At 31.4% G+C, this 12,574-nt stretch overlaps 1 protein-coding gene across 3 annotated transcripts in view; it reads left to right on the top strand.

Moving 5' to 3' along the window:
• The window catches only part of LOC139489780 (protein NDNF-like), a 66,372-nt gene that overhangs the window by 27,125 nt on the left and 26,673 nt on the right, over nt 1-12,574 (top strand). Inside the window, exon 1 of one of the 3 annotated variants that reach the window (XM_071276601.1) lies at nt 705-904. The exons of the other annotated variants lie outside the window; for them this stretch is intronic. The gene's annotated coding sequence lies outside the window, so the exon portion shown is untranslated. Of the gene's footprint in view, nt 1-704; nt 905-12,574 lie in introns of those variants that run through there. 3 annotated transcript variants of the gene reach the window in all.

Raw genomic sequence — 12,574 nt, 5'->3', positions numbered from 1 at the left:
GTTTAATGAAAAAAATCGATGATTACGAAGATAACTGGTTTATGTACATTGAAATAGCAAATTTGATTTGATGATCGTATATTGTATACTTGCTATCAACATAGACATGCATCAAATGTAATGGAATCTTGAATTAAAAAAAAACCAATAAATTGTAAAATACGAAAACATAGCCGGGAGGGGAATGTAGAGTATGGTCTGTTTTTAATGTAAACTGGACTCCTGCTTTGTTCACTTATCGCTACACTAGCGAAGCTTTAGGTGGAATGGTGGACTAATTAATTTTTAATGAAGCATTTCTTAACAACAGAAGAACAATAAATTTGACAATTCATATTTAAGAAACAAAAGTCTTAATCAATAGTTGACGATATTTTATAAGATTGCCTATCACCAGGTTATGTTAGTTGATGCTTGTGCTCTATATATTTTAAATTTTATATTATAAGTTAAAAGGACAATAAACTTATAGTGTTTATACTTACTATAAAATCATAATCTTTCTTCAACCTTATTAAAAAAAAAACGTTTTTACATTTTAACTTCGAAGAGCTACCAAGAAGTATAAAATGTTGGCATGGCAAGATATTGTTAGCTTTTCATCATAATATTTGTTTGAAAGTAACTCATTTACTAAGACAGATTTAAAATTTAAGTTTGGGAAACTCTTTAAAAATAACGGTTTTTATCAATAATATGATCTTGTTGAAATCAGGAGTCGAATCACGTGGCAGAATGTCTTATCACGCTTGCGCGCTTACAAGTATGGTGATGCTTGTTTCATCTCTCGCAATACAAAGAGTTTTAGTGACAAGGACCGATTATTAATTTATTTTCAAAAATGTGTTTAATAATGGAATTTATCAAAATTTCAAAGGCAGATAGCGCTGGATGAAAATCTCAAGTAAGTTATTTTTCATACCCGATTGAAATTATATATATTAACTTTAAAGTCAGTTTATTTTAACGTATTAAATACATGCTTAAACGATTCAAACAATTCTTTTCTTATCTTAATAAAGTTTGTAAGAAGCTGTACAGGATTCCTTCAGTTACCACCACGCTGGTAAACATTATACTTCGTACCTGGTTTCTGAATTTAAGTTTGTAAATTGAAAAGCACCATTAGAAGAGAATGTCAGATCCTAGCTAAAATTTGAAGATAATAGCAGATTAAGATTGTTTTAGTTGGGTAAATTCGGTAAGATCGCAGCGTGGGGATATGAAATGTCTGCCAAAATGATTTGTAGTTTACATAAAGTATAAACTTGCTAAGACATTGTTTTTCTTGGATGTAGAAAGAACTGAGAGAATTAACTATATTATAAATGTTGTTATTCTGTTTATTTATGTGTATTTTGTATGCAATCCGACTAGACAGAGTACAATGTATATTGCGGTCTTCGATCTGTTTGATATTAACGTCGGGTTTGGAATTCAAATTGTTTATTTATTACAAATAAAACTATATATTTTGGTTTCTGCAAAAAAATCATGGAGAGACATTTATTGTCGAAATGCACATCTGGTGTAGAAAATTTATAATAATTTTGACGTGTGCAAAAGTATTAACTTTTTTTTAAATTTAATTTTCTGATGCTATATGGTGATGCAAATCTATATCTCATGTGTTTCATTACGACAAATATAGTAGAAAAAGAAGCTTAGCTAATGCCACAAAAATTGAAAGTCGAAGAATCAACAGGTACAATAATGGTCTCAAGAAAAGGACAAAACTTTAGCCCGTTAAAGTGAGATGTAATTTTTGTGACTTTTACATTTAATGAGCGCTAATATCGTTATTGAACAGTAGTCTACGGAAGCCTTTACAGGTGTAACACTTCATAATTATCTATTTAAATCAACGATTATGTAACGCATTTTTGTGGTTAAAAATTTAAAGAACCCGTTTGATTTTCTATTAGTAGTCTTGTATTTACATTAACTCCACTATTTTGTTTATTTTTGAACCTCTCATTTTGAATGCATTCCGTCGTCGAAGTTAAATATATTCCTTGTACGCTCTTTCTATTGATTTTATAAAAAAAAAAAAGTTTATATAGAAAAGATTATAAACATTAACATTGAAAAGATGTACTCATCTTGATAACAAATATATGCACATCTTCATATCTTTTCATTGCTGTGAAAGCTCTAAAGGGGTACATAACCTGTCATAACCAGTCCCGTGAAGGATGTTTTAGAGGTGTACAGATTTTAGGCAGTAGCGGAAAATTCTCAAACTCAGATTTATGAATGTATTACAGAAACGAATACAATAAATTGTGCATTTTACCAACTAGGTATAAAACAATTTATTTTATTTAAACAAAAACTGTGCTTGTACGAAATTATTTCCATATTAGTATCTTTTTTAAGCCTTGGTTCCAAAATGAGTTGGTTAGTCACCGGGATAAGGTTTATCAAAATCTGTAATTTGCTGATGATAGAGAATCGAGATCACCACCTGAAATCATTATCTTAGTGGGTAACAAATGCACATTCTTAACAAAACATAAGAAGCAGCAGTTTTAAAATACTGATAAGTGCTATAATCTGGTTTAATTAAACTCTTTTCAAAGAGATAACAAAGATAATTACAAAATATTCGGCTTGGGAAAAAAAACGCCAACGATATGTGTCTGGATTATCGCAAAAAATCTACTGCAATGCATTCTATTCAGACATCTAAATGAGACTCAAATGAATATCCTACAAGTAGATACTTTCATACATGTATAACTTAATTACTTACCATCAATATTGATTAATTTTTTTTAATTTGGAACCGTGTGGTAGCCTGACTTCTGAGTTGTCAATTTCATTAGATCCATGCATTCTAAGTTGAATTCTAGAAATCTATTTCAGCATTGCAGTTAGAGATCGATAATTTATTGCTGTGGACTCTCTTTATGACTCTATAGACTTAGAACTGTCGTGAATCATGAACCAAAAATGCGCATTTGAAATTTGTATCAAGGAATCGTTGAAAGATGGCATCCAGCATTTCATAAATGGTCGGGCGAGAAGGACAGATAAATTTAAGAACCTGTTTCAGTCATATTCTAAGCCTAAATATACCAAGACAAGATGTATAAATGTATTGTTTATTTTGTTTCATGTTTTCTTGTTCCAGTGAGAGCAGCTAGCTCTGTTCTATTTTTCGTCTTTTCATATCAATATTAGCTTATAAAATACACATATGCATAAATAGACGGTATTTAAATGGTAATTAAGAAAGGATTAAATTGAACGTTCCATTTTCTCTTCCTTTTTTCCAAAATGCAATGGGTGGTCGACATATTGATAACTATGCAACGGAATTATTTCGAGGCCATTTCGGTTCAAAAATATCGAACTACTGTCCCAGACACTCAAATAATTATGTACGTTTATAATATAAGTACACCGTGTTATTTTCTGCTAACATGTGTAAAACAGATCATTTCTAGTGCCTACCCAGATAATACAGAAACACATACAGAGATTAATCACCCCGATTTGTTTCCGGGTCAACGTTAAATATTTCCGGGTCATTTGAACTGTCATTATGTATCTGCAATTATGATAATTGCTTTTACACCTATGTAAAGAAAACCACTGAAGGGTTCCTAAATATCATATGTTTGTAAATAGCTTTCAATCATGGCGATATGTTCTAAAACAATATTAAATTTAATCGATTTAATACAAAAAATATGTGGATATATTTAAGTATGCATAATATTATTGAAATATCAATATCACTGATGAATTTGATAAAAAAAAAATTAAGTTCAATCAAGATAAAATTCAGCATTGATGCATAGCCACTCAGTGCAACTTCCAATCAAATTTATCCTTAGTATGTCGTGAAAGCTCGTCTGATTTGCTTTGTTTTTGTTTTATTTACTGCGTTGCTGAGTGGGTGTTCATTATGAAATGCGGTAGTTGTGTGTAGTAATGTGGCTTTTTGCATTGCAAATGAACATGTCACTGTCGATTAACCATACAGAAAATGAACATTTACGATATGGATAGATTACATCTTAAACATATAATAGTTTAGCTATAATGAAAATGATTTATAAAAATTGAAATTTTACAGATTAAAAATGGACAATCATTTTCATATTTTATCTTACAACTATAATTCAAAGTACTATAATTTTTTACAATTTTGATTTAAATTTAAATATTCTTAGATCGATGCTTTCTATCTGTTGTATTTCTTGTCATTTGTTGTGTGCCAAGGTCCGTTCAGATGTGTCAATTCTTTTTTTAACTGCTTTGTCAGTTTGTTCTTATGCTTTTGTTGCGACACCAATGTTTCTAGTTAGAGGAGAATTGAGCGCTTACAAATCACAAGACCTGAAGCACCACATTCTTTGCGCATGTTCCAATTCTGGAACCTGTAATCCATTGGTTGTCGTTGTTTGCTCTCTGTCATATATATTGTCTGTTCATTTTTAATAATCAGGCCTGGGTCAAATTGATTCGCATTTTACCATATTGGTTGAGATTTATTATGGTTAAAGGCCGTACCTGTAATTGTTCACATCATATCACATCTCCTTATTTTAATATTTTTTTTAGATCCTTAATCTTAGAAAGTGTGAGCTACGCTATCAAATTCTCAATCATCGTGAAGATATACAAGTAAACTTTTTCATACTTTTTGGCAACTACAATATACTGTCTACTGTCATTGCCAAGACGTCTGAAACAGTTTCTTTTTCTAAGATTCTTCACGAAGTGTTGTCAAACTCGAGGCTTTTGAGGTCAAGTGGTAGAAACCTTTCCTTTCCTGTCACTCTAAGTGTTCTTGGCTTCACTATTTTATGCGTACTAGTATATCGAATTTATATTGCGTCAGAAAAATAAATTACAATCATGACTATTTGCACTTTCTGTTTATCCTATGACCTCATTCAGTTAACCCCTATTAGTACTTAATTTATTATATACACTTTTTTAACAAATGACGTATATTCATTTTGGTGTATTCGATATATGATACATACACTTGCGTGACTTGTACCAGTTTGGCAAGATCAGGTCCCTTAACATTCTTTTAACGAGCTCTAAATAAGTTATGAACGTGTATAAATCATAAATGAAATATAAAACAGAGGTTTTTTTATTCGCTTTATATTTGTTACATTAAATTACTCATGTTTGGAGGTTTCTATATGGCAAAAATATATCTTAATTGAACGTTTGTTTTATTTACGAGATGACTATGTCTGATTCAGAATGATATACTTATAATTTATTTTCAAAATATCGGGTACAAAATTGTTGTTTTAAAATACAGACTGTAGAATATATTATGGACAGTTACTAGGTAGGACATTCCGGACTTTAAAATCCCAATTTAGGATAGTCCATACATGTATTTCCAACTTTTAGACAGATAAGATCAGATCTAGTTACCTAATACTCATATAAGATTGTCATAAAAGAGGTAAGTCCTGCTTTTATGGCTTTAAAAAAATGAAATAAACACACTAAAACTTAACTGCTATATTAATCGAAGTATCTTTATATTTTGTTGTTACAAACGTATACAAATTAAACACAATTAAGCCTGGTGATGATTTGTAATGATCGTAATTGAATAGTTGCTGTAAATAAGTGGTGAAAGTGAACACATATATCCTGCTCTATACATGCTCAAATAACATCTTCATTTTGTGGACTAATTGTTTAACATACATTGACATTTTGTATAAGATTCCCCAAAGTGCTTCCTATCCTTTAACGGATTCTGGTACGTGCCAATTTTATTTCATTTTCAAATTTTACTACTTAGTGATAAGACGAGACTGTTTGATACCTTGGCAATCCATTTCTTCCATTCTTGTGCAATTGATTGCAATTTCGTATTTTTTAACCACATAACACTGCAAACAATGCTACATACATTTCAAGCTGCCAGGTCAACCTAAATGTTTAATTTTCAAAAAAGAACATATTTTCTATTCATATCTTCCATCCCTCAACCAAGTAAACTTTTCTATTTTTTTTTTCTTTAAAAAAATATGTTGACTAAAATTAGCAAGAAATGATGAAAGATAAATTCTATCTTATCGTATACTTTAAACTCCTCCATACTTTTGTTTTATTTCTTCCTTTGAAAAAAGGTTACTAAGATAAAAATAAAGGTGTATAGTTAAATTTGTGATAATTCTATCCTATAATTTAAACTTCAACTCCCCCATATTTTTCTCATTTCTTCCTTTTGAAAAAAGGTGACTGAAAATTAAAACGAAGGAGTACTGGTATACTTAAATTTATTGTATTTCTAATCTGGCATATAATTAGACTCCCCCTTTAACCACTGGTTCAGGTGCGTCTTTCTTTTATCACAAGGTTAAGTATTAACAATAGTAACCCCTGCGTTGTGTTAAGTATTGACCGTTAGTCTCGTGAAGAGTTTTATCACGATATTTGTATTGTTATTTGCCTTTGTGACAATCGACAAACGACCTCGGCCAATCAGAAGACGTGTTACATCTAAAATTAAATTATTTGCCTTTGTGACAATTGCAATGATCATATCATATAGTCAGATAACTGTATGTTGAGTGTTTTATTAAGTACGATCGTCTATAAAAGAAAATTACAAGTCGTTAGGAGTAATGGTAGTGTTGATATAAAACCGCTAGCACCAATTAAGCATTAGCAAATTTATTGCTTCATCAATGTATAATTCTTATTATATATGTATAAGTTCGGTCGGTAGGGGGTGTTTAACGTCCAAACGCAGCAACTTAATGCGCTAAGTCAGACGGATATGTAAAAGGATTTTCCCGTTGTCCTCATAAACTTTAATGGCTAGTCGTTTGTCTGCAATTCTAAACTGATGTAGTAATGTGCTTCTATACTCAATTATATTTAGTATTTTGAAAGATTGCAATGTTATATATTTGTCTAGGTTAAAATGACCTTGACCTCATTTTTATAGTTCATAGGTTAATGATTAGTTTTCCTGATTGAGTTTGTTTTGCATGTATCATTTGACCTTGACCTCATTTGCATGGTTCATTGACAACTGTTAAGTTTTCCTGGTTAAATCAGTTTCTAAAATAATATATATATATATTTGATGCACAGAATGATTCTTATATAGACATGTCCGTTGGTTTTTACCATCTGGCCTTGACCTCATTTTCATGATTCATTGATTAATGATAACTTTCCATGATTTGGTTTATTTCCTTTATCTTATAAGACAAAGGTCTACTATATATTGCATATAAAGGAATGGTTGTCAGGTGTACATGTCATCCCTGACCCTATTGTCATGGATCATCGATACTGTTAAGCTTATATGATAATTCTAGTAAACATTTATCTTTAATATTTTCAACATTAAATCAATCATAGTCCATAAAACAGGTGAGGCATTTCAGCTTGCGCACTCTTGTTTTATCATAATGAGAAGTTTTGGAAATGTTTAGTTTTAATATCAAATCAGTTTTTACGTCGTTGGCATTCACATGCTGGTTTTGTAATCATAACTGAAAAAATACTCGAAATGTTCAAAAAACAAACAACTTGCAGGTTTGCGTTTTAGGTATTTATAATATGGTCTAAAATATAGTGAACTGGTTAGTGTGCCACATAAGATCTTAAGCTTTAACTGACCACTAACAATGTAGTAAGCAACACAATAGTAATGAAGGATGGTTTTTAAAGAAGATTCAATATTTCCCGTGTCATATTAAAACAGTAACTGCATTAAACTTCAACTCTCATGTATATTTTTTCTCCACATTTAACTTTGAAGAATGCATTAATACTAAACCGCATCAGGTCCGAATGGGGCCGTTAAATCTAGCGTCCAATGTTGAGATATCGCGAGATATACATAACTTTTTTCGAAATTCCTTTTGATTTATCATAGTAAAAGTTTTCGTCGACCTGCAAACAAATGAGATGTTTTTTTCCCATCTTCTTATAATTGATCATATAATTAGCATTTTTGTTTGCTGATTCATAAGTAATTTGATTATATAATATAAAAATTGATTATTTTCCACTTTGATCTGTTCCTTTTATTGTTTCATATGATTTTATTATAGCTTTACATACAACCTGACAATAATTGAACACATATTTGACATGCCTACTAACGGTAATTAATTCATCTATGTTATTACCTTCATATTACGTACCGTCTTTACAGTTTATTGTATTTTTTAAGTGTACAAGTCTGTATGACGACGGCGGATTAGACCAAAGACTTGGATGTCTCCACAAAAACGATGTATTGTGTACTTTTGCAATGCTATTCACTGGATAATATAGCTTATTATGTGGTATGGCTTTCGCTAATTGTTGAAGGCCATACGATGACCTATAGTTGTTAAATTTGTATCATTTGGTATCTGGTGGAGAGTTGTCTCATTTGCAATCATACCAATTATTCCTATTTCTAAATAAACATCCAATGGCGAATATTTCGAGTATTCTAAACAGCTTACGGTATTTGCAATAATGACCATATCAATGATAAATAAAACTGGACTTGTAATACCCTCGTTGAGGAAAATTCTAGAAGCATTGACACCAAGCAGGTGATTGTAAAAAAATACTCATTATAGATACATCATTTTTGGGGCCTTTTATAGCTTGCTGTTTTGTGTGAGACAAGGCTCCGTGTTGAATGCCGTACATTTTGACCTATTCTGGTTTACTTTTTACAAATTATGAACCAGTTGGGGAATTGCCTCATTGGCACTCTCATACCACATCTTCTTAATATCTATTAAAATAGTATACGCCAGACATATAACTGTTGTGGTATTGAAGTATATTAGTATATGATCATCTTTGTTAGTTTTCTCAATTTTCTATTTCTTTTGATCTCCTATGATGTCTTTACTTATAATGCTACAATGTAATTTGAATGTCTGTAAATTCGTCATGTTGAGTAACCTTGGTATACTGCACTAGTTTCGAACTTAACCTTGCTAAACCATTTTTGCTGACTAATAGGTCATACCATCTGTCTTGATAATTGCGGAAAGTTCTGTTTTTGAGCTAATCCCGATTCCACTGATGCGAGAAATAAATATCTATATTTTTCAAGTGATGTGTATCTTATTAAAGACCATGTATTGTACTGGATCTTGTATACATTAAAAGTAAAGTAACAAAAGGTTCCCATTGGTATATTTCGCCCCTTTCTTACATTTCGGACTACAGTATCAATACAGACTCCGTATATGCTTTCTCCAAAAATAGGACCGTCATTGAAAACAAAGCAACAAATAGAAAATGCTTGTACCAAGTCAGGAATGGCAGTTGTCTTTCCATCCGTTTGATGTGTTTGAGTTTTTTTTTTTTTTTTTTTGCCATTTGACAGAGGACTTTAAGATTTAAATTTAACATGGAGTTCTGTATTTTTGCTGGGGTCCGCTTGACAATCCGACAAGTCGAATGAAACTGACAACTTCATAGCAAAAAACACCCGAAAGACGACAGAAAGATCAAACAAATTTACAAAACACAACATTAACCGGAGCAACTCGAAACCCACCAAAATTTGGATATGACCTCTGTTTTTGCAGAAGTGTCTTACTTACGTTTGGTGAACACATTTTATAAACAGCATTTGTTTTATGATATTATTTTTAATGAATACATTGTTTTCATTATTTTAATGTACATGTATTTTAAATCTCAATATATAGTCATTGAAGGCAGTTGTTAAGGAATCGTTGAAGTAATTAAACAATGAAGGCGATCCGCCGACAATTACAAATGAATGACTAAAGATGTTATACTTTCCCGGTATAAAAATAATCCCGCCAAACCCTAGTACTGGAAGGGAGGGCTTAAACTCTTTATTTGGGAACGTCTAGGCTAACAAGCAGCTGTGCCGATCCAGTTGTAAAATATAGGATACCGAATTATGTTGCGTAAGACACTTATATAAATAATCTTTCAACTAATAAATTAAAATCTACAGTCAATGTGGTAGAATATGATAATACACAAAAAAGTTTGGGTTAAACCAGAAATTAAGAAAGTGGAGTTTCCAAAAGCTAGACATATCAATTAAATTCTGACATTCATGTTAATAAAACAGGTTGCGCAAAATGCAGGTTTCAATAGCTTCGATTAGATTGATACAAGATGCATTTGATATTTTTTTCTTTTTAACTGAGATCCTTATTCACATGTGTCTGCGAACGCGATGCCAATAAGATAGCACTTCTAAGCACTTTCATGAAAGAAAACTTATCGCACATTCATAAAATAAGTTTTTAGTTCATGTTGAGAATTATTACGATAGAATAGTATGTATGTAGTATACTGCGGCCAAATGATATTTCCTTCATGAAACATTGTGATTAAGTAGTAAACAGGAACTACGTGAACCTGTGCAAAACAATTGACCTTTTGTGTAAATGTAGAGCACTAGGGTAAAATTTTACAATTGACTGCTCTGCTCTTCATTAGATAACCTACGTATGCTGTATGACGTAATATCAACCACGATTGCGCATTTCCTATAGTAGCAGGGAACAAATTTATAACTGAACTATAAAAAAATATTACACGATATATTGTTTTCACGCAATCGAACTGGTCAATATTGATGACATTGATGTTTAATAAATAACTGCGCATAGTTCAATGATTTTAACTTCACTGGGGATGAATTGGTGGTTAAAAATATTGATAATATTATTTCTCAAATACAAGAACCTATGATGGGATGGGGTATATATTTATCCAGGGGATGTTGGTTGGGTTCGTGTTGTTCAGTTTTAGTTTTATATGTCTTGTTTTGTAAACTTGTTCGTCTTCGTTTCATTTTATAGTTTATTGCCAATGTGTTGTCAGCTTTTCGACGAGTTTAAATGCCACTTTTTGAGTCGTCTGCCTGCGCCTTTAATGTAATAGCTTAAATCAAAGTCGGGATTCCGGAAAATATTTTGATTCACAAGACAGCATATTGCAATAAATCATAGACATATTGCAGCTTCTGCAATGTAATGCATCTTCCTACAAAAGGGATCATCCCTTACAAATTTAGTTTATCCATTCATAAAATGCAACATGGTGATGCATATTTATATTAACTGTCAAATTGTTCGATTGTTTAATTATGCATGTATGATTGAAATAGTTTGCAAAACATGTGTACAAATTGCTTAGTAAGCAGTGACATGAATAAAACAATTGTAATTATAAACCACAGGTGTTGATAACGCAAAAAACGAAAAGGATCAAATCTTTTGTCATCTATAGCAGACGACATCAAGTTTGAGTAACCTCGCAAATATGTGATATCCATCTGTTGACAGCCATAATTAAGATATACAATTTCTTGTATTTGTATGTATGCATACAGTCTATTGATAAATCAATACTTAATAATCGAAAAAAGCACTTTAAAAATGTTAAGTCAAAATAAGTCAAATTTCAAATTTTTAAAAGAAGTATTTTGTCATTTTTAAGGTGTGTGAAAATCGAAAATTGGATGAACAACGCAATAAGACTAATAGTTAAAAAAATGTTTTATTTTATGAATGTAATGGATGCAATACTAGTTCAAATTGCCAAAAGCCGAATGAACATTGTCAAATGCAATTTATCAGTCGCGGATCCAGAGGGGGAGCCCGGTCCGGGGGTTCGAATCTCCATTTTTGGAGACGATCAATGCATTTGAATGGGGAATTTTGGTTGAAACCACCACTTTCCCTTTTTGAAAATGGCTGGATCCGCCGCTTCTTACACTTATTAAAAAAAACCTAAATATTGAGCGATTGTCTGTCTTAATCGTCAAATGATATGTTCAAATTTATAAAAAAAAAAAAGGTATTCAATAGTTACTCATGGTTAGGAAAAGTATTTTTAGCCTTACAAAAAAATAACTTTATATGATTTTATTTTACACTGCATACGAATCGATTCGTTCTTGAAGGAAAACGATATTGTCTGGAAACAAATCTTTCCAGGTCTCCTTATATATGTATAGGTTGTATGACCTTGATCTTTGACTTAATGACCCGAAAACCGTTGAGGTCTTTGGCGACAAATTATGAATCTTTTATTAGAGCTTGGATCCCTGGTATACTGTATCGTATGCTTTTGTATTCTGAACGTATCATACATTACCATGAAATATAGTAAAATTGTTAACAGACCCCCACCTTTTTTTTTTATCATGGTGTAAAATGTGAGTGCATCAAATATGCATTCGGTATATGCAAATGATTCCACTTTGGTCAATGTTCGGTTGATTGTTTTCAATATATACCTCATTTCAATCAGCAGGATAAATATCTTTAATCTTTAAAGTGTTGATTTTTTCAAGGACAGTTTATCGCCATAATAGCAGATGACTGTATCAGCGTTTTATCAATAACATTAATGGTACATTTTTTTCTGGAACAGATGCGCAATTCTGTGCAGTTCACGGCAAAACTGTTTGAAAATCCAAAACCTAATATCAACGATGAAAAGCTGATAAAACCAGAAAAGACCTGAAGTATAGCCAAACCCGAACACTTAGTTTGCAAGAAGGAGATAATTTCCTCAACTTCAAATTATTTCCAAAATGCAAATGTCA

This window comes from Mytilus edulis, chromosome 9 (genome assembly GCF_963676685.1).
Source record: "Mytilus edulis chromosome 9, xbMytEdul2.2, whole genome shotgun sequence".
Classification (NCBI taxonomy): Eukaryota; Metazoa; Mollusca; class Bivalvia; order Mytilida; family Mytilidae; genus Mytilus; species Mytilus edulis.
Note: the sequence above shows the minus strand (reverse complement) of the source record. Positions and strands in the feature narration are given on the sequence as shown.